The 24,682-nt window shown below is 30.8% G+C and overlaps 1 long non-coding RNA gene across 1 annotated transcript; it reads left to right on the forward strand.

Annotated features, from left to right (window-relative positions):
* The first annotated feature begins 14,583 nt into the window (after positions 1-14,583).
* Positions 14,584-17,381, forward strand: LOC130957279 (uncharacterized). The gene is made up of 3 exons (XR_009077241.1): positions 14,584-14,738; positions 14,834-14,887; positions 17,071-17,381. It is a non-coding gene; the product is annotated as an uncharacterized LOC130957279 (long non-coding RNA).
* The last annotated feature ends 7,301 nt before the right edge of the window (positions 17,382-24,682 follow it).

Below are 24,682 nucleotides of genomic sequence, written 5' to 3' on the forward strand. Positions count from 1 at the left end.
TCTAAAATTTGGTTTGCTGAAGGAAGAAAAGAAGGCTATTACCACTGTCAATTATACGTATAACTCGAATATAGTAGAATGTATATGGCTACTTGTCATATTAAGAAAGAGACGTTAACCTTATATAAACTACATAAGTGGTATGTTACACAGGGGCATAATTACTTGGGGTTATACTTTTCAGGTTATTTTTTTCATATCCAAATGTTATGAATTAGGTAACAATAATGGTTGCAGGAAAAAAAATTCATTACTAAACAACTGTTCAAGTTTAGTTATAGCACTACTAATCCGGTTTGGTTATTTCAACTTAGTAATTATATTTAATAAAGAGATTCAGAAGTATATATTTACACACAACAACATCCCAAAAACTATAAGTTATCAGGTTCACTTAGTTGATATTAATGCATGGTTTAAGTATAGGTCAGATAAAGCACCACTTTGGAAAATGGGAGTTCTTTCTTTCAGTCTGGGTTCTGACTTGGCTTAAAATTAGTCAGGCAATGCAACTACAAAAGGCACACTTCTAGTAAACAACTGCAGTTTTTTTATTGGGCAAAAGCTTCTCATATCTGATAACAATAAACACACACATAGGAATTGCTGCTCCATGTTTATTAAGCAAAAAGAGTTACCCTATTCCATTTGTTGGAGTTGGATATCACACTCTTAAATACTTTCCAATTTAAGAGTAAGCTGCTTCTTTTTTCCCATCAAATCATAAACAAAGCTGCTATATATCTATCTTTTCGCCGGCATTTTTTTGTCTGCATTTATTACCAAATTAAACATTTGGGGTATTTCTTTTTTAGGAACTTAATCTCGGCCCATGTAATTAAGATTTGCTTGGTTCGACCGAAAAAAATGTTCCTAAAAGTGACCGTACTTCCAAAGTAAGTTAGCTGAAATACTAAAATAGTTTAGTAGATAGACATTATGTTTTCATATATATAAGAGACTTGATTATAAAAAGGTAACTTTAAAGAAAACCCATTCTAAAAAATTAAGCATTTTTTAATAAAAAATCAAAAAAATGCTCACAATAAATATCGAATAATAATTTTTTGTATGAATTTTATATGTTTTTTATAAAATGTTTTCGAAATTCTTTTTTTTTATCAAATAATAGACTAATTAGCCCAAGATTCATTAATATTTCTAAACACATTAATTCTATGTCACATCCTAAATGTTTATATCCTAAATCTGTCTGTCATTTATATTTTAAAGTTGCACTTTATATTGTGTACTTTAAAAAAAAATAGCTTATTTTGTATATTTCTTATAAAGCAAATATAAATAATTGAGTATAAAATGTTTTTTTCTTTCAAAAGTGAATTAATAAATTTTAGTTCTTTTCATTAATTATTGATGATGTTTATAAAAAGGTTGATTAAATAATATTATGTAAAGAAGTAAAGAATATTATATTTTTTGTATATTTATGAAATTCAGTATACAAAATTTAACTCCGTGCATTACAGAAAAAATTAAATAGTTAAAATCAAACTTCATAATAATAATAATGGTAGTTCAAATAGTTTGTACTTAAAAAATGTAGCTGACTTTGGAAATTTTTTTTTATAATAAATACATAATTGAGTACAAAATGCATTGAACTTTAAAAAGCGAATTACATACTAAAGTTTTTTTTCGTTTTCATGCTTTATTTGTAATATTTCTAAACAGTTTGATTAAGAGATATTAATTTTAGGAGTTTCAACTGAAAAAAATTAAATAGTAATTAGAATCTTTTGTATTCAATCTGTGCATAATTTTTTATGTTAGTATTTTCATAGCATTTATATTTCGTTATATCAAATTCCATCTTATGTATTGTATTTTAAAAGGTAGATTATTTTCTATATTTTAATCATTGGAAACATAAATAATTGAGTACAAAATGAATTTGACTTTAAGGAGTGATTCACTAAGTGTCTTGTTGTCATCTTTTGTTTATAATAGTTCTAAAAAGATTGATTAAGTAGAAATTCAATTTAGAAGTAATATTTTGTTTTATATTTGTGATCTTTGATAAACAAAAGTTGGCTCTGTAAAGGAATTGAGAAAAAGTTTTAAATATTTAAAATCAAGTTTCATAATAATGATAGTTGGCACCTATTAACTCCATAAAAAAACTGACTACAAATCTTACTTTTTCCAATTACCAATGGAGTATAGTTAGAAAGGATATGTAATTTGTAGTGATGTTATTATTTTGTTATCGAGTTCTATTTTTTTTAACGGAAAACACTAAATAGATGAAATTTAGGGTACATGTAAGGGTTTTCACAATCCGTTATTCCTTTATATAGGGGTTTATGCATGTGTTATGTTCACTTCATTGTCTTAAAGTTCAATTCAAATAGTTTTAACTTTTAAAAAGGAACTAATTTTTTATAATTTCGTTATAATAAACAAACAGAAGCCACTTCGATAAAGAGGTCCAAAATGTCTTTTTTTAAAGATATTTTTTAATAATTAAAATTTAACATATATAATCGATTAAATCATGTTATTTTTATTAAAATTAGGGCAGACAATTTAATTTGATCGAGAAATGGTGAATCAAATTTTGAATTGGTCTAAATTACTAATTTTTTTTATAAAAGGTAAATAACTAAATTTGTTTTTATTTTTTATGTATTATGTATAATATTTCATATAAGATTGATAAAGAGATATTAAATTTAAGAGTGAATCAAAATGATTTTTTTTTTTTACTTTTGAGATTCGGTATACAAAAGATAACTCCCAAAAAAATCAAGTTAAGAAACATTAGATATATAAAATAAAGCAACATAAAATTGCAACTTATATTTGCTATTTTAAAATTATCATTTATATTTTGTATCATAGCCGTTTTATTAATTTTATTATATAAAATTGCACTTTATATTTTGTTTAATAAAAAGTATATTATTTAATATATTTTAATATTAACAAACAGAAATAATTGAGTACAAAATAAAATTGACTCTAAAGGTGGTTCACTGAATGTTTTCTTGTTGTGCTGTATTATTTATAATATTTCTAAAAAGCTTGATTAAGTAATATTTAATTTAAAAGTGATTGTTTTTGTATTTCTGATATTTGATATACCAAAGTTGACTCCAAGAAAAATTTGAAAAAAGTTTAAATATTTCAAATCGAGATTTATAAGAATGGTAATAGACACTTATTAACTCCATCGAACAAAAAACATTTAGTAATAGTTCTTCTGTTTTCTTTATCTTGTTTTATATATAGTTGATTTGTTTTATATAATTATTTAGTAACAATGCTCTTAGATTTCACATTTTTTTTTATCAAATGGCAGAACAATCAACAGAAGTTTCATCACATTTTTTTGCATCGCTTAATAACTTATTATGTCTTAAGAGTCTTGATTTTTTTTTGTCTGTGATTTTCTTTAGTTAAAAATACGTTATGACTTAAAACGAATGATAATTTTTTTTTATAATAATGCAAACAAATAATATTCGAAAAGTTGATGTTTTAAAATAAAAGACACCAAAAAGTTATATAAACAAATGAGTCCAACTGCAGATTTGACTTAGAGCAAGGAGTTACATTTTGTTTACTGCATTATGAAAGTCAATTAAAAAAGAAAAGAAAATTTAGAGTAAAAGTAAATTACAAAACGTTAAAACTTTGATATGACATTGTTCATGGACACCCAAGGTCATTACAGCAATATACATAAGTTCATAACACTGAGTTTCATAAGGATAAATACCCATAGCAACTAAACTAAAGCCAACAAATGTGTACAATCACATTACATATCCCAAATTGAGTACAATCACTCAATCCCGCTTTCAAAGATGCTCTCAATGCCAGAAACCTGCATGAGTGCAACAGGATTTACAATATCAAATATTGGGTTCTACAATGCAACAGAATTTGCAATATCTTATTGGGTTCTAATGGAATCTTGACCTTTGATAGTGAAACAATAGCAGCTCCATTCCCATCTAAGTCAAGGTCATTATTTCCAGTTGTAGACACTACGTTTGAAAGGCCTCGTTCAACCCCCTGCATCACATGAATTCCAATTTTAGTTACGAATACACCCTTTAAGAGTATGGAAACTGCAATGGACAGTTTAATAATGAGTCATAATTTAAATACGAACTCCAATATCTATGGAAGAACTGTGGGATGAATAGAGATCAATCAGTGCCTCATCATCACAAATCTTAACAGCATTATAAGCTTGGTCCACAGATGTCAGATTTTTCTGTGAGATAGACAATTTAAAAAGAACTACACTCAATCTAAGGAATGAGAAAGAAAGTCATTAAAATTTTAAGAAAACAATTTTTAGTCAAAATAAGAAAAAAAGTAACAGGAATCGGCAAATTAAATGATACTCTTTGCTCTTATCTTAGTCATCTACATCTCTTTCTGTCTCTGAAATTGACATAAAAACTATTCCACATTAAATAATGAACACAAAAGAATCATTTACGCAAGTTAGGCAATCATATTGGCATTTCAACCCAGATAAAGGATATGCAAACATGTGTATCTAACCTGAGTTGGGCAGTTGTATTACACTGATATTATCATGTTATTTAAAAACCATAAATAAGAAGATCTTGAAGCTTGTACGTACTGATCATAATATTTAAGAATTAAGATCTCAGAGTTTGTTAGGTGAAACCGAAAGGGTATCCGTGATCTACAGGAGAACAAATTTTGACCAAATGAAGAACAAATTGAAAAGACCAAAAACTGAGCAGCTACACTAATTCTAATTAGTTGTAAAACACAAAACAGAACCTTGAAAAATTATCTCTTACAGAATTATTTTTTGCATTACTTCATGATCTTCATTATTCCAAAATTATGTCTTATAGAATTTCCAAAAACAAATCCTTTTTATTCAAACCAATTCAAGCTAATAAATGAAAAACTCAAAACATCTTTTGAGAAAATTTATATTGGCATATGTAAAGTGTTAGTGATGAGAGCATTCACATATCAAATGAAGAATATCTAACAATGTGATGGTGGGAGCAAATCTGAAACACTGTTATGTTAGTCATGGAATCAATTAGTTAAAATGAAATGAACATACAAATGCTTATTCTTTCTTCATATGTTATAGAATAAGGGCTGCTGACTACATGAATCAAATCCAAATAAATAGAAATATCAAGAGTACCAAAGACGATACAAAAAAGTAAAATAAAATTTAATCAAGATCCAAAAATGAAATGATAGAATAATACCTGTATCTGCTAGGTTACTTTGGGGAGATTTGATATGATTCATTTTCAAATGCATCTGACTGGATAGAGTAAGGTGAGTTTACAGGGGGAACTGATGGAAACTCATTCTGATGATGCTTTCAGGGAGTGACTTCAAACCACAGAAGCTTGTTTGTGTGCTCCCCTCAGTTGTCGCGTCATTCCACCATTGCCGACATCGAGATATCCTAATCTTCTCCTCTTCAAGTGTAGCACACCATTCTGCCACTACGCTCTTCCAGAAAAAAGATTTAACGGCAGAGAAGAAAAAAAAACACAGCTCGATTCGTCAATCATGAATATTCTTTCCTAAAAAAATTGAAGAAAATGATACTCAAAGAAACATGCAATTAAAATCATCATTCAGCTCAAACTCGAGGTTTCTCAACCAAATTCATCTCAACGCAGAAAAAGCAACAGGAATAGCAATTCAATGCAGTGAAAGTGAGAGAGAGTGTGCGACGACAAAAACCTTCCAAAGACAAACCTTCAGAATTCTTCTTGAAAGAGAGTTTGTCTGTACTGTATCAAATAACTCTCTAAAATCAGCATTAATCCATGTAATGATTAAAATCTTATACCATGTCAGATCACCATACAATGCTTCTGCAAATTGTGCCTGGCTATGATGTCTTTGAAACTGCCATAATATAAAGCAATTAATTATTGATTACTATCTCTGTATATTTTCTTTGACTGTAAGAAATTATGTAAGAAAAATGATGCCTACAATTATATAAAAAATTATGACTTTAGTAGCAAATATATTCTAAAGCAAAAATGGTAAATTGATGAGTGAAAAAAAATCATGTTTATTTTGTAAGAAATTTATATTTTCTTCACATCTTAATTTGCCTTCTTATCTCACAAAGATTTTGAGAGTTAAAAGGAAAACAAATAAACAAATAAGCAATAAATATAGATCACAAACTAAACAAAAATCCAAATCAAGCATGGGAAAAGGTCAACAATAGTGAAGGATAACAGGATCATACTCACAGATCATCTCAATTCTAAAATCACAAAAACATGTTTACATCAAATAAATAAGTTTGCAACAAAAACTTAATCCCAGAAAAGCCAGTAAAATTTGAAATGAAAAGTTTCCAACTTAATGGGTAGAAGGAAAGAATATACGGTACAGTTAAAACACCATGTTTTATTTTCAAACTTATTGGGTCAAGCAAAAGCAATTAGAATTCTAAAAGATGCATTTCACAAAATCTATTTCTCCTCTATTTGTAGTAAAAAATGAGGGATAATGGAATGTGGAAAGCACAAAAACAATGTAAATAATATATAATCTAATGAGGGATATCCTTGGAAAGACGTTCCTCTATAATAATTGAGATGATTCCTTTCTAAATAAACAATAGATGATTATTCTCATGTTAATTAAATAGATAATGTATTTACCTCTTGGACAACACCACCATGAAACTTTTGTTTGAAGGCACTAAAGACTTTTGATGCTAACGGAGCAGATGCAATCATAGTAGGCTGGATTTTAAGCCTGCTAAGATCAAATTTCAAAATGAAGATGTTTCAAATTCTATACTTTACAGAAATTAAAAATGAAAAAAAAAATCATGCATTATACAATAGCCAAAAACTTGTTTAACAAAAAATGGAATTGCATAATTCAACTTAAAACAATTACCTTATCATAGTTTGTTGTATCTTGGCAAGAAGAGGTTCACAGTACTCTTTCAATAAGCTTCCCATATATGACGCTGTCATCAACAACAAACACATGAAATTATCTACATAGATGATAGAGTACTATGGATATTTCCATTTTCTTATTCTTCTTCGTTTTTCATATAATTGAGTCCTCAAAATATGTGTATAAAAGACAAAAAAAAATTACAAAATAAAGGATAATTTAGTAATAGTTTTGAAAAGTTAACAACCACCCTGATCAACAATCAAAAGATTTATTAAAACTGCACTCATAAGAAACTAAAACTTGACATTAAGTAATGAAAGAAAACAATATATTAGATAAGTTCTCTATTATGTATGCAATCTAATAATTCAATGGGGGCATGTAAATAGATGCACTTTCAAATGCAGATCAATTTTAGGGTTTAGGGTTTAAGTAACGAAAGAATGCATACACTTTAGCAAAGTGCAAAATCAACATGACAAAATTGATCTTTAGACTAATATTTTAAACTTGTCCAATCTCGTGTTTATAAAAGTTTGCATATTCTAAATAGCTTACTATATCCAAATTGAGGGACCATTTCTTGAACTAAAGACGATTATTTACTTATAGTCTTATATAATAACATAATTTAGATGAGATGGTAACTGAACCTTTTGTGAATAACATGATTCTGCTCTTTTAAACTCGGTTTCACCTCATTTATCTTGTGTAACACAGAGTAAAATAAAATTTCTTTTATACGTAAAACAATTATATACCAACATAGCTTTTCATGCGCATCCAGTTTATATATTAAAAAAATAAAAATAAAACACTAAGCAAAAGAAAGAAGAAAAAATACTAAGCAGGTGTGAGAAGAACTAATAAGTAATAAAAGAATTAGAGTCATCACAACACAATAAAATGATTTTAAATTAAAAATAAAAAAAATATAAAAAATGATAGAGGGAAATGGCTAAACTTGGCCACAAAAAATCATATGTAGTAAGTAAATGTTACTCAGACAAACACACACTTGGGTAATTAATACTATAACATGGATTTGGTAATCCTCTAACGTGAGCATAGTGGTAAAGTGTGAAAGAAATCAATCACGTTGGCAATGATATAAAATTGCATAAAAAACAGGAGAGGTATTACAATCAAGATAACGAAATTTCAGGAAATCACCTATACCTTTGGGTGAACAATACCAAAATTGTCAATGTGCTTTTCGTTGTAAACGATTCTATCTTGTCTACCTGCAAAAGACTCGAGCTCCTTCAATAAGCAGTAGAAAAGTAATGAGTAAAAAGTTAGATTTTCTTTAAAAGAAAAAAGGGAGCATAACACATGCAAATATATAAAAACTCAAAAAATCTATGCAACGGACGCCATTACACTTACCTCTAATCACTCAATATAGTAACTTAATTTATCACCGGATGAAACCAAAGAAACGTCATTCTTTTCCATCACTCTGTCCACTAAACATGAAAAATCTGCAAAACACGTGGTAAAGTATGAGAGGCAGCAACATTTGCTTTAAAATGTAGATATCAAACATTTATTACAGTTAAAAAAGGAAAGAAAAATATAATTAGTCAATAAAACAAAAAAAAATAACTGATCATCATTTAAGTTTAATTAAACAACCCATTACCAATCTTCATCAACATAAAAACCGTTGAGGCCCTTTAGAGTAATAGTCGTTAATATAAGATCACATACAAATACAGGCATGAATCTCATTGTCACCAACTGAAACAATTGGTTCTTCTAATGCATAGGTAGGGTTGCTCGGCGGCTCGGCCCCATATATCTTTAATGTCTTCATAGGAACATCTAAAAATCCAAGTGAAAATTATACAGTATTAAATAATTCAGGAATGTCCACAAATTATGAGTATATATTGGATATAATATGGATCATCAATCAGTACATGAAGGTGTATAAAACACTTTGAAAATAAAATTAACACCCATAAACAAAACCAAATTTGGGCCAAGTTTTAATAAAAGCACATGCATATATTTTTTTAACCAATCATAATCTGTAACCTACAAAATTTTATGTAAATTTTGCTCCAAATATTAGTAGAACTCAATCCATAACATTCACAGGAAACTGACAAATTCAACTCAATCCATTTTCGACTATGATTAACACCCATAAGGAAAGTGTTTTGTAAAAAATATTTTAACAAAAATAAAATATAGTTTTATTTAGGCAATACCTTTTGTTTAAATCTTTTATGTCTTCAGTGCTGATGTTAGTCTTCCATGCCCTCCATTAGGCCTCGACCACTTCCATCCATCAAACTCCCCTTCATTCCCGGCAACTGATCATAAAGCAAGCAGGTATCATTAAATTGCAGGTAAATGCTAAGCAAAGATGACACAATGAATACACAACACCACCACAAAAAAATATTTCTCCAACAAAATAACCTCAGGTTTCAGCAGCACCACGAACTTCATCGTCTTTAATGTTTTTACTGAAGCATGGATTATCATATACTCGTTAAACAATTCAACACTGACAAATTACTCCATTTCATTGGCATATGGAGAATGAAGTCATGAACTAAGCCGGACTAATGGCAAATCTTCTTTTGTATGGAATCATTAAATTAAAAAATTAAACAATTTCATCATCTTGATTTCAACTTTTAATTAAAAAAATAAACTATAAAAATGGTATCCATACTCTGAATCTCTGCCGGGAGCAACTCCAGCACCCTGTAGAGAACCACTTCCACTCCCTCAACGCCGTCCACGCCCTTCTTCAGCCTCCTTGCTAGGCCTTCCACGTGCCCATACATTGAGTAAAACTTAATGAAGATCCTCAGCCTCGTAGCAGCGGCAGCCACCCCATTGGACGATGCTTGGGCGTTTTTGGTGATGTCATTTGTGGAGGTGTTGTCACGGGGGATCGACACCGTCTGAGACATTCCGACAGCAACGGATGAGAGAGAATCGCCGGCGACACACCTTCTTCTTATTGGGAACGCAATCTCCTGTTTTCCCGCTCAAGATTTTCAATGGAAAAAGATTTCAGAGGATGAGAATGAGAGTTTTAGAATGTCGGGGGGGTTCGAAAAAAAGAGGGTAGTTATGAGAGTGAATGGGAGCATGAGGAGATAGATGAATTAGGAAATTTGTTTTATTCGGCCAAATTTGAGCGGAAAATTTAATTGGGATTGCTGCAATATCTTCTTTCAAGTGAAAGAGAGGGTTTGAGCGTAGAACAGTTTTAGAATTTGAATGGAAAATTGAAAATTTTTGAAATCAATCTGAAGGCGCGCAATCATCCTATTAAAAAGCTAGTATTTTCACTTTCTCCAGTTAAATGGTGGTTTTGGGATTGCTGCTCGATTCACTCCCTTCAATCCACTGGACAAACGACTCCCCTGAGAACCTTACTCCAGGTAAGAAGTTCTTGCTGAGGATGGGATTGCTGATGCCACTCTTGTCTTTGTTCCAGCAAAAAGCGAAAAGCAAAAGAACCTTGCAACAGTGGAAAAAGGGCAGGATACGTAATTACCAATGTATATATAGAATAGGATTGTAATTTCAATAGAAATAAAGATACGTCTCAATTGGAGAAATGCCAAAAACAGTTGAAAAATGGACAGGTGTTGAAATATGTGAACGGGTGTCACTGTTTTGCAACTCTTCTTTTATATAATAAATAGATCATGAAGAGGAAAAAAACAAAACTACATTGGACAGTTGTCACTCTCTAAGAGACCCTCTAACAGTGTTAAATAGTGTGTGAGTTTACTGTTTCACTAGTTAACTATTATATATTAATTAGATTTCAAATTGATGCGGCACTTCAATTTATTAAATTTTGAACTTCATAGATAACATATTTAAATAAATTGATCCAAATTTTAATTTAGAGTTTTGATACTGCTTTTAATAAATATATTTTTTGAGCCTTAAAAAAAACAAACGCAAGGCTAAGCCCATAACTTTTTCTTATTTTTCTTCCCTTTTAACGGCGTGCACACACACTCTAAAAGCATATACACACACTATGCTATACCCTTCCTCACCGCCATATTATGTCTCCCTTTCCTTTCGCATGTCATTTCTTCAACAATAATTCTATACACTTTTATTTCAATTAATTTCACTATTCTTCTATTCCAACTCTATTATGTTTTATCTATTATGATCTCTTATGTTGACTTTTATTCCAAAATTTCATTGAAATAGTCTAAATTTAAAGAAGAGAAAAATACTTTTAATTCAAGTATTACTAATTATTAAGATATTAAGATGACTCTTTAACTTGATAATTATCTATATTTTTAATTTTTTTTGTCATATTTATAATTATGGGTATGATCCCTTCTATCCTGCATTTTCAGTAGAAGTTATTTAATTAAAAAATCTATACTTGTATATTATATTGATTTAGGTGTAATATATTAGTAATAATTTTGTTTGGAATGTAGTTACCTTATTATCTTGAAGGTGTTGGAAATAAGTAGTATGACCACAATTCAATCAATCATGTATCAAATAATTTATTATTGTTATTATATTAAAATGTTAATATAATAAGATCATTGATTAAATTTAGAGATTTATCATTGTGATAGTGATCATAATATTGAGAGATAAATCTTTCATAATTTAATCTAAATTGTTCTTGAGCATAGGATTATTAAAAAAGGACATTAATAATCCGGAAAGATCAATATATATATAATGCTCTTCATTGGATGAAGATTAATAGATCTCATTTATTAAATTATATATATAGATGGTGCATATAGAGATATAACTATTGAAATGACTCACTTTGAGAATTTCTAATGGTTATAATTACCGTATATTTGTCAATAAGATATTCTTAAGATAAATATAGTAATAGAGTTTTCTTTGACCTGCGACAGTCATAGTAATTAACAATGTATTTATTATACTTTGATTCCGGACACCTAATATCCTAGGGTGCTAGTTGAATGGATATTGGGTATAATTTAAATACTTGTAGAATTAATGATTAGTCAATAAAAAATCTGTCAGCTCTCGGTAGGAAGTTTGAACTCTATAATTATAATGACTGAGATGAATAAAACTTTGGCCAAAGGGATTGAATGAATGAAGAAATGAGCTTTTTAAGTCATTCACAATTCATTATAATAATGGTAACAAGTTAGAGTTTGACAATTAAACCATACTCTAAGGGTTAAACAAGAGCTGGAAAGATGGAAGGAATTATATTTTGTTCTTCTGAGATTTTTAGTAAAAATATATTACTTCATACTATCGGGTCATTGAGGAGTGTTGTTAAACGCCAACCTTGATTAATAAATTTAGTATGACTAATTGCTATCCGCTTAGTATTGAACCTATGGGGTCACACACTAACGAGTGTTCTAATCTTTGTTATAGACTTATTTAATTATTATTTTGATTTGATCAAATAAATAATTATATTAATTCAAATGGAATATTATTGTATTATTTCCTAGCACCAAGAATATAATAATAATATGATAATTGAAAATATTAAATGAGATTTGAGAATAATTAATTATTCTATTTCTGAATTTGAATTATAAATTTGGATGAGATCTAAATCGATTATGTTTTAAATTGTTATGATATGATTCATAAAAGTTGAAGGATTCAAATTTGGAATTTCAATATATGATTTAAGTTTGAATTGAGAATCAAATTTAAAATAAGTAATAAATCTCATGCTATATATATGTATGCCAAGAGTAAAGGAAAGGGAAGAGAATAACACAAGAGTTTTATTTCTTTACCTCTACACACATAAACATACTAATTCTTAGAGAAGAATTTTATGGCATGCAAAGAGTTGCAAGAGATTTCTCAATTTAGATCACATGTCCATTGGTCAAAGAGTTGACAGCAAATGTTGGTTTCGGTATGGATACGCATAGCGTCTTCGTACCATCAAAGGAGAAAGTGATTTTTACTAAAGCGTTTAAAGGTATTTAGATCTGATCTATGTATTATTTCTAGAATAAAGTTTAAGCACAAAATAGATCTTTATGATTACCTTCTTTTCTTCCACTGCGTATTATGAACACATAGTAATCTTTTAGTGGTATCAGAGCTTTAGTTTTTTTGTGTTTAAATTTTTATTCATATTTTCTTAAAGTTTGTGAATTAATAGGACATTAATTCAATTTTTTTAAGCATATGATGTAGTTATTTCCATTGAGATGGTTGTCTAATAGATTAATAGTTAATTTATTTTAACTTTGATTATTTAATTATAATTAAATTATCTTTTTTTTTAAAATAATAGTTATAATTTTAATCAAATATTTTATTTTATTTTATTTCATTGTGATTTTAGTCACATAAAAGAAATAAGATATAAAAATAATTTTTTTTATTTGTTTCTTAAATATATAAGTGTATATATACAGGTTAATTTAACAGTTTTATAAGGCTAAACATTAGTCTATTAAAATCAAATTTTGATTTGATTGATTTATTTTAGACACTATAATTTTATAAATTAGTTTTTTCTAATGTTCTTTATTATAAAGAGCGGCCTGACAACCAGGAGTTTTATTTTCAAGATAATAATCAGTGTATATATTTGATATATTAAGAATTTAATTTTATATTTTTACTTAGACAACTTGGGAGTATAAAATTTAATCCATGAATACTGGTAGAAATTCTCTAACAACTGAGATAAATCCTAAAAATTAGGAGTTTGCAAAAAATAAATTTATCTCTTGTTTACAAGGAGCAACCTGACAACCAGGAGACTTGTATTCAAAGATAGAATTTATTTATGCATATGATGATGTATAAGGAGAATTAATTTTATACTTGAACCTGGACAACCTAGGAGTATAAAATATAATTCAGTTAAATAATTGTCTGACAATCAGATAATTATTTGGGATTATAATTGTATGTGATATAATTTAATCATATTTATTTAGAATAGGTATGAGTAACAACTTGACAACCAAAGTACTCATTCATGATTCTAAATAATTTTAGTAGAAATATAGATTTCTTAATTTACTTTATATTTTAAATTTTTAAATATGTCCACCTTTTGTGGCATACTCGAAAGTAATATATTCGCTAATATCTGAGAATTGTTCTCATGTATAAAAGGGCTATCATGGAGATGATAATTCTATTAAAATAATATTCTCCAATAAAATTGTTTTGGAATGGTGAGAACTTTTAAAGTATTTGTAATATTATTTTATATGGGTTATTTTGACAACCATAAGTTCTAATTTCAAAGGCATTTTCCCATTATTTATTAATGAACATCTTAAGAAGATGTGGTGCGTAAAGTAAGATGGTATGACTAAAAAAAATTTATTTAAATTAGTGGGAGTATTGGGCGATATATTTTGATCTAAATAACTTTTGTAAACCCCGCTAAAATCGGTATATAATTAGTCAATAAATCGAATTTTCAATAGGAAAATTAAATACGCAAAACTGATATCAAAATAAGATAGAGCTCATCGAAACGAGAATTTTGATACCAATTTCGAAAAGTTTGGCCCAAGATTGGGCCGGATGGGCCGAACTGGTTGAACCGGACCCAAAATGGGCCCAAGGCCCAACCAAACCCAATCCATTAAAGAGGCACAGCTTCTTATTTCCTTTCTTCTTCATTATTCACGCTGGGAAACATTCTTAGGGGGAAGAAGAACACAAGCAAAAACCTAACCCTCACTTTAATTTCAAATCCATGTAACTTTTGATCCGGAGCTCCGATTGACGAACCGTTTGCGACCACGCGTTCACCGTGACGAGCTCTATGAAACCCATGGAACAATTTGGTAGGTAACTCATTATTTCCTTCTCAGCCAGCTTCTCCTAATTTCGGAAATTTATGAACAATTAAGTTAAAAATTGTTCAATTCTTGTGTTCTAGGTTCAAGTTAGCTTTCGGAACTTGTGGGCTCAAGCTATTGAGCATATGGGTATGGTAAGAACACCCTAACCCTAGCTCAACCTTGTTTTAGTAATGGAGAACTGAAATTGGAATATGTATATGTATTAGGTGTAGATTAAGTGGGTATATATGCATTGGGAATATTTAGAGGCTTGTTGGTGATCAAAGCTTAGTTTGTGGCTGTTTTACTTGAGCTTGAAGAGGCTGTAATTTTGTGTTAAGAAGCTGCTTTGGGTGAACTAAGTGATCGGCCAAAGTATGGTTTAAGTTTCGCACGTTTAATATTTACGGTGTTGTGAAAACTTAGGTTAGAGGAACCATAGGATAAGTTGAATTGTTTGTTGTATTTGATGATTAGCCTTGTAATGTTATTGGAATAGAGTTGTTGGTGGATATATATATTGGAATTTATGAGGTGTGGAAGTTATGAATAATGTGTTCTTATATTTATTTATGATGGATTAGGATTGGTGTTTGTTAATAAGGATGTAGAGTTGTGTTGTGGTGGTATTGCATGTGGTGTAACTAATTATGTAATGATCGGAATTGCATGAGACTAAATTTGGGCTCTACTTGGGAATATAAGGAACTAAACTGGAAAATTTAGGACCTTTTTGTTAAATAATCAATTTATGGCAAATTTTTAAAGTTAGGTTGTTAAATCTGTCCTGCAGCAGAAAAGATCAAACAGGGCAGCAACTTGTTTGTCTTGCTGCGACTTCTACGAGTTGAGTTTTGGAGCGAAACCAATTTTGTTATAAAATTTGATTAACCAGCTTTATTTCTCTAAAATTTTAGAATTTTAAGAGTTGAGGATTGGGAGCTGTGAATTTTTGAATATCACATGCTGCTGCTGTTTTTCTGGTTTTATGCACTGCAGAGCAGTCACGGTTTTTCCTTTATTCCCGAGGCTAGAAAAATCAGAAAATTATGATATTTAGTTTGTTAGAAAGCTTATTTCAATATGAACGCCTGGACATAAAGTTTGTGCAATTCTGAGTTCATTTGCTATATTAGAAACAGAAAAGAAAATAGAGTGTCAAGGATGTCTTAGTGATAGTCATGAGTTCGAGAAGTTAAAGTGCAATCCTCGTGCGATGTGATTGACTTAATGTTGAAGTTGGGTTGATTTTAAAGATTATTCGATATTAAGAAGCTTGAGAAGAATTTGATAAATAGTTTGGTCAGGACCTGGAAAGTGTAATCAAGATGAATTATAAGGGAATGATGATGAAAAATGTGAAAGGGAAGTTGTTAACAAAAGGAGTTAACATGCCATGGCTTGATGAATGATTAAATAATGATTATGACTATGAAATGGCTTATGAATGATGATATCTGAGATACGAGTTTCCCTGGGTAAAAGCCGTGGCTCGCCACCACGTGTTCTAGGTTGATTCTCGATACTCTGTTAACCCTACGTCGTAAGGGTGACCGGGCACGTATAAATTCCCGGGTATGGATAGCCCCCATTGAGTGATTTTATGAAATATGAATGTGAACTCTATGCATAGACTCTTGGGGATGCGCAACGGGGGACAGTTTAAGGTTTTCGGACTTGTCGGGTTGGCTGGATAACCGACAGATGGGCCCCATCAGCCATAGGACAGATATGCATCATATGCATTTGTTTGCTTTGATTGCTATGCATTTCCTGGGTATGCCTAATTGATATATATTACCTGCTATTTGTTATACTTGCTATTTGTACTATCTGCTAATTACTTGTGTGTGACCTTGTTTGGTTGCTTGTTTCTATTGCATTGTGAATGATGGAGGGAGGGAGGAAAAGGAGAAATGGTTTGGTGTTAGATTAGGATTGAAAATTGAAAATGAAGGATTAACCACATGAGCGTATTTCGGTTCGGTGGCTATTGTGATTTCGGTTCTATGCATGTATGATTTTCGGTTCAGTGGTTTGCTGTTAGGTTAAGCGTATTTCGGTTCGGTGGCTATTGTGATTTCGGTTCGATGCAAGTATGATTTTCGGTTCAGTGGTTTGCTGTTAGGTTAAGTTTGAACTTGAGTAAGTTAGGCAGATTTAGAATACCTACCCTTGTTTATGGCTTCTATTTTAGTGCTTAAGTTGGATAATTGAATAATGGAGTTCTAGGATTGCCTATGGCATTCTCAGGACCGTATTTCTTATGCGCGTGGCACTTTTACCATGCTGAGAACCTCCGGTTCTCATTCCATATTGTATTGTTGTTTTTCAGATGCAGGTCGAGAGGCTCCTCGCTAGGCGTCTGGATTCTGGAAAGCGAAGTAGTTCTTGGGCGTATTTTGGGTTCTATTTGTATATATGTATATATATGTGTAGCTTACTCTCCAAGTAACTTATGTATGCTGCTCCTCTTAGAGGTTGAGGGAGAGATAGGAGTTTACTTTGGTATTTTGGTATATTTTGGGGACACTTATGTATGTTTATATGTATATATGTATCCTCCGGCCAGCCTTAGCTTCGCAGGCTGAGTCAGAGGCTAGTTATGCTGTTCCTTGGCTTTTCTTTATCCCTTCGTTTATTGTTCTATCATATTCCTATTAGGTTTCTTCACCCGCAAGCAATTCGATTTCCCGAGCGTTGTGCTTTTTATTTTGCGATTTTGTTTTGCCCGTTTTTCAAGGCTCCTAGTTAAGTATCTCTTTTCCTATTATTATATATATATAATCCTATTTTAGAGGTCGTAATATCTTACTATCTCAATCTTATGACTTAAGCATAAGATTTAGTATAGTAGGGTGTTACAACTTTAGAAGTTGGAATGCCATCAGACAAATGATTTTAGCGTGAATTGTTCTTGTAAGTATTTTTGGAGATTTATTTTGTTACAAACAATTTATAATTGGTCTTAATATGATTAAGGTTTGTGATTTCTTTGAAAAAACTCAATATAAGTATTGAGAATGTGAATTAAAATTGCTTTTAACAGTTGGTCTGACCAATAATAAATATATTAAATATTTTTATTATAAGAGTTTAAAATAAAACCTTTAATATCTCATTGATATTCTATTGAATAGAGAATGAGATTCTCTCAATGCACAAATACTAGTACTCTATGTACTTCATCATGTTTAAAAAACAAGAAATTTAGCTGAGAATCACTATTTGTTAAATATTTAGACTACGTTTTAGAAATGTAGCTAAATTAACAAATTTCTTACTAAATCAGTTTTTACCTACATGGGATATAGAAATGGCATAAACCAAAACTAAAAAATATTAGAGTTTGAAGATGTCTTATTATGTGTTAAAAGATTGCACAACAATAGAATTGATATTAGGTTCGATAAATAGATTTATTGGTTACATTAAAGAAATAATGAGTATTATTTCCATCGTCCTTCTTACGACAAAGTGTTTGTGATAAGAGGTTGAACTCTTTTTTAGAAAAAGAGATTTCCTCCCAAAGGAAGATAAGGTGAACAAATAACATTCTATGAAGTTCAAGACAATCTAAAATTTGATTTGTGCAATGTCAAGAAAAACTTTGTATTTATAAAGAAAAAGTGGGAGTACAATTACTTTTATTGTTTATCACTCAATAAAGGATATACTTTTAATATCCTAAAAGTATAAAAGGTTTGATCGTCAAACTAATTTTTTGAAAAGTTGCCTATTTGTATAACGATACAATTCTATAAAGATAGATCTAATGGTTACTTAGATTTTTTATAATCATGTTCAATAAGGATTGTCTTTAAAATAAAATTATGTACTATTGTAGTGGAAGATTTCATATTTTGAGAAAACGTAATATTTATTATGCATTAGGCGTATTTTGCAAAAAGTCAAGCACATGTGCTCAAGAGTTAAGGTGTTTAAGGTCAAAGGAATTTTGATAAACACAAGTGTGCATTAAAAACTTATAGACATGATTGATTGGCTCTAGTGCAAGTGAGAAATTATTAAAGATAATAGTATGCCCAAGATCCAATCTATCATGATTGGCTCTTGTGCAAGTGGGAGATTGTTGGAAATAAGTAGTATGACCACAATCCAATCAATCATGTGTCAAATAATTTGTTATTATATTAAAATATTAATATAATAAGGTTCTTGATTAAATTTAGAGATTTATTATTGTGATAGTGATTATAATATTGAGAGATAAATCTTTTATAATTTAATCTAAATTGTTCTTGATCATTGGATTATTAAAAAAGGACATTAATAATCCGGAAATATCAATATATATAACGGTCTTCATTTAATAAAGATTAATAGATCTCATTTATTAAATTATATATATAGATGGTGCATATAGAGATATAACCATTGAACTGACTCACTTTGAGAATTCCTAAGGATTATAATTACCGTATATTTGCCAATAGGATATTCTCAAGATGTGCATAGTAATAGAGTTTATTTTGACCTGCGACTGTCATAGTAATTAACAATGTATTTATTATACTTTGATTCTGGACACCTAATACCCTAGGGTGCTAGTTGAATGGATATTGGGTATAATTTAAATACTTGTAAAATTAATGATTAGTCAATAAGGAATCCGTCAACTCTCGGTAGAGAGTTTGAGCTCTATGATTATAATGACTGAGATGAATAAAACCTTGGCCAATAAGATTGAATGAATGAAGAAATAAGTTTCTTAAGTCATTCATAGTTCATTATAATAATGGTAACAAGTTAGAGTTTGACAGTTAAACCATACTCTAAGGGTTAACCAAGAGTTGAAAAGATGGAAGGAATTATACTTTGTTCTTTTGAGGTTCTTAGTAAAAATATATTACTTCATACTATTGGGTCGTTGAGGAGTGTTGCTAGAAGCCAACCTTGATTAGTAAATTTAGTATGACTAATTTGCTACCCGCTTAATATTGAACCTATGGGGTCACACACTAACGAGTGTTCTAATCTTTATTGTAGAATTATTTAATTATTGTTTTGATTTGATCAAATAAATAATTATATTAATTCAAATGGAATACTATTGTATTATTTGCTAGCGCCAATAATATAATAATAATATGATAATTGAGAATATTAAATGAGATTTAAGAATAATTAGTTATTCTATTTCTGAATTTAAATTATAAATTTGAATGAGATTCAAATCGATTATGTTTTAAATTGTTATGATATGATTCATAAAATTTGAAGGATTCAGATTTGGAATTTCAATATATGATTTAATTTTGAATTAAGAATCAAATTTAAAATCAATAACAAATCACATACTATATATATGTATGCCAAGAGTAAAGGAAAGAAAAGAGAATAAACACAAAAGTTTTATTTCTTTACCTCTATACACATAAACGTATGTGAGCCTAATTTTTAGAGAAAAATTTTATGGCATGCAAAGAGTTGTAAAGGTTTCTCAATTTAGATCAGATGCCCATTAGTCAAGGAGTTGACAGCAAAGGTTGGTCTCGGTGTGAATATGCATAGCGTCTTTGTACCATTTAAGGAGAAAGTGATTTTTACTAAAGCGTTTAAAAGTATTTAGATCTGATCTATGTACTATTTCTAGAATAAAGTTTAAGCACAAAATAGATCTTTAGGATTACCTTATTTTCTTTCGCTGCGTGTTATGAACACATGGTAATCTTTCAGAAGGATCATCATTATGCTTCCAACTTCCTTCTCGTTAAATTTATTTAGATGCTTTCAGATCCTGATCACATATATTTTAAAATTCTAATAAAGCTTTCTCACATTGACATTAACATTAGGAACATAGTCGTAGTTTTTATCCATCTTATTTTGAGTATTCAGTATGTATTATGGTGAAGACAACTAATGTTGGAAAATGTGTGAAGAAGCTGGTCTCAAATTGAAATTTTTAATCTAATGGATAAAATAAGGGACATTATGAACAAAGTGTTTGTACTATTTTGTCATATATTATATAATATATATATTATATGTATAATAATATTATTGTATTTGAAAAATTTTACCATAATATTTTGAGCAGATTCCACATACCAAAATAGCAAAGTCAGTATACATGCGTGATGAATATGAAGCTGTGACACTTGTCGAGTATTGAGACATATGGTTACCTTTTATATATTAACAAATTACCATTATATAAATTTTTTACATTTTAAATTGATGCAACGCCTCAATTTGTTGAATTTCAAACTTCATATATAGCATATTTAAATAAATTGATCCAAAATTCAATTTAGAGTTCTGATACCACAAAAAAAAATTTAGAGAATGAGTGAGAGAGAGGGGGGGAGACATTGAGTGGGGTAGAATTAGGAATTTACAGTTAAAAAATTCTAGGGTTTGGAGTCGAAAAGAGTATCAACATTTAGAAAACGATTCTTTCTCCGTTTTTGTCAACAATCTGCCTCAAGACATCTCAAAGAAGGAATTATTTCACTTGTTCCATTGGATAGGATGCATCAACGACATCTACCTAGCACAAAAGCTGAAAAATAGAAAGGTTTACCTGTTCGCGTTTGTTCGTTATATAACGAAAGGGGGAGCCATGAAGGCTATAACAGAAATGCACCATACGAGTATAAGGGGAAAGATAATCTCCGTAAGTGAAGCTAAGTATAGAAGGGCTATGAAGAGGAAGAACATCGGGTTACACAGAGGGGACATTGCAAGAACTGATGTGGGGAGCAGCCAACCATAGACAGGTGAAAATCCTACAAGAATGAAAGAAACTAAGAAGATTACGTCCATCAAGGACCCGCATGGGAATGGTTGGACGAAGAAGGTTGAAGTATCATTAGCAAAAGAGAATTTTGATTGGCTATTAAGGAGTTTAGTTGGAGGAACGACGATGGCCATCAACTTCAAATCATTACAGAGAGCAATTAGTAAGAACTTTCCTCAAGTTGTTGAAGTCATGAGCTTGGAACATACAAAGTCCTATTAGTTTTTGATACAGTGAAGAATGCAGAGGAAGCTTTTACTTTCAAAATGAATAATTTTCTACAATTCTTTCATAATGTATGGAGATGGGAGGAATCGGAACGCAGTGAGACTAGAAGAGTTTGGTTAGAGTGTTATGAAGTGTCTTTACATGTTTGGTCAATGGAGCCGTTCAACATAATAGGCGGTCTATGAAAAAAAATAGTCAAGTGTGATGAACTGACGAAGTCCACCATATCATTCAGTGTTGGCCGAGTGTTAATTGACAGTTGTGTATTTGACGTAATTAAGGAATAGATTCATATCACTGTAGAAACTAGTGGCTTTGATATTTTTGTAAAAGAGGTAGAACGTGAGATATATGGAGATAATTGTTTTTTGGAAGATGCAAGCGTCAGGCCAATGTGTGAAAGCTCTAGTTCACTTGCCGAAGGAATGTTATCGATGACGGGGGTGTGGGATCCAGTGACTGATCTCATCATGACACATGCTAGGGACGGTGATGAAGATAAGGGTAGAATGGTAACTCCACATATTTTTTGAATGAATGTAATAAAGAGAATTTAATTCCGTATCTTGTGCAACGAAAAATGGTTTCATTCAAAGTCAAAGGTATTAATGGAGAGGCTGATTATGAGGGATTTCATGATTGTGTGAAAATTGAGTCTGAAAAAACGGTGACAGAAGAATGCTTTGAAAGGGAATGTGGGGCCAAAAATTTAGAAACAAGTGTATAATGGTGGTATGATAGCAATTTGGGTTTAAAAAATATGAAAGGCCACAAACATCACTACAAGGATAGCCTTCTTTTGGCCCATAAAGCTGGTGGGCCTTTGAAAGAGTTTGAAATAAATGGGTCTTTGAGAGGTGATGGGTTGTTGGGTGGAGAGAAGATGCAAGGAAGCCACGCAAGGGAGGCAAGACCGGGTCAGGTGCTCTGTAGCGGGTCCAGACCGGGGCAAGTGGATCCGTTCTTGAACAACGAATGCTTGTGCGTAATGAGCTGCGACGTACCACATTCAGAGGTTGTTGAGGATAATCACGCCGCAGCTATGGAGTGCGACTTCAGTTCCCTAGCGCTGAGGGGAGGCGTGGCTTGTCCTCATGGTTGGGAAGCGCAGAATGAAAGCCAAGCTCGAGGTCCATGCAGCGGGATCGTTGAGAACTTGAAGGAGCGACACATGGTGGATGGGCAGGACCAGGGAACGGAAGCGGATGGATTGTTGGAGAGCTCTATGAACTGGGATAAACAGGGAGGCTAACAGAAGTAATTCCAAGAAAGAGGGAACAACGTGGCAGAGGTAGGAGGTGAAGACGATGTTGCGAGACATGAGAACATTAAAGATCGGGTCACAGAGGATGTTAGATCTAAAACAGAAACAGAATATATAAATCAAAATAGTGATCAGAGGGCTACGCAGGAAACACAATTAACAGATAATAAGAAAACATGGAAATTGGTAGTGGAGTCTGGTGTGATTTTCTATGATGAAGAAGAAGACATTATGGCGATTTTACAAAGTCAGAATGAAGCTATTGCGACAAAATAAAGGATGGCAAAACAAAAGGAGAAAGCAAGGAAGAGCAGGCCCAAACAACATAACAAGATGTGTAAAAATACTTTTAAATAATATATAGCTGTTGGAATATTAGAGGATTAGGAGGGAATGAGAAGTTAAGTATGGTGAAAGAGTTGAAGAAAAATTATAAGTTGAATATGCTAGGATTGATTAAAACTAAGACGGAGGTAGTGACTAAGTTTGATGTAGCACGAGTATGAGGTTGTGACAGGGTGGGTTAGGATTATGTGGAATCAATAGGTGCCTCTAGTAGATTATTATTAAAGTAGGATGATTTGTTGTTTAAATGTTCGAACTTCTATAAAGAAAATGGTTGGCTATGCGTTGAAGGTTTGCCTACAAAAAAATAACTTTCAATGTGCATTTTGCTTGGTATATGGAGCTCATGTCAAGAGTGAGAAACTGGTGATGTGAGAGGAGTTGAGCTATATTGTCAGTTTATGTCAGGTTCCATTTTATTTCATGGGAGGCTTTAACGAGATATTACGGTTGGAGGAAAGAAAATGTGCTGTTAGTTTACCGGCTACTGCAGAAGTTTTTAAGGATTCGGTGCAGGATTTACAGCTAGTGGATTTATCGCTAATTGATCGGAAGTTCACATGGTTTTGAAATCGATCTTGTAGCCGCATTAATAGGATTTTCGTTAGTTTGGAGTGGTTAAAGGAGTTCCCAGATACTCGGTTGAAAGGGGTTAATAAGGTTCTTTGCGGTTACTTGGAACATTTGATTGGAACGAAATAGCAGAGTGTTTCAAAACTCAGAGACAGGTGTTGATGGAATAAAAGATAGGTCGTTTTTGAGTTATAGGGAATGATGTGGTGTTGATCCGTTTAGTTGTTGATGGCAATGACGAAGATGACAACGGATTATAACCTGTTTTACTGTGTCTATTGTCTTGTGTTTTTATTTGCATTCTTTTAGTCCTACTTGCTCCACCTTAATGTGTTGAGCTCTTTTTGGTAAAAAAAGAAGAAGAGTTCTGATACCGCTTTTAAAAAATAGAACATGCGAAACATGTTAAATATGGAGCAACGACAGTTGTCGAGTATTGAAACATATATTGGTTACCTTTTATATATTAATTTCAAATTGATGCAGCACTTTAATTTGTTGAATTTCGAACTTCATAGATAATATATTTAAATAAATTGATCCAAAATTTAATTTAGAGTTCTGATACCGCTTTTAAAAAATGAAGCATGTGTATGAAAACACAAAAATTTACACAATTAATATAAAAATTACCAAATATTTTATTGAAAGATATAATATAATAAAATTATAAAATTAGCAAAACAGATAAATTAAATAAGTAAAGGAAATTGATAAGAAAAAGTTCATTCGTAAAAATATTATGGAATAATTTAAAGCACGTCTGACTTG

Source organism: Arachis stenosperma, chromosome 2 (genome assembly GCF_014773155.1).
Source record: "Arachis stenosperma cultivar V10309 chromosome 2, arast.V10309.gnm1.PFL2, whole genome shotgun sequence".
Classification (NCBI taxonomy): domain Eukaryota; kingdom Viridiplantae; phylum Streptophyta; class Magnoliopsida; order Fabales; family Fabaceae; genus Arachis; species Arachis stenosperma.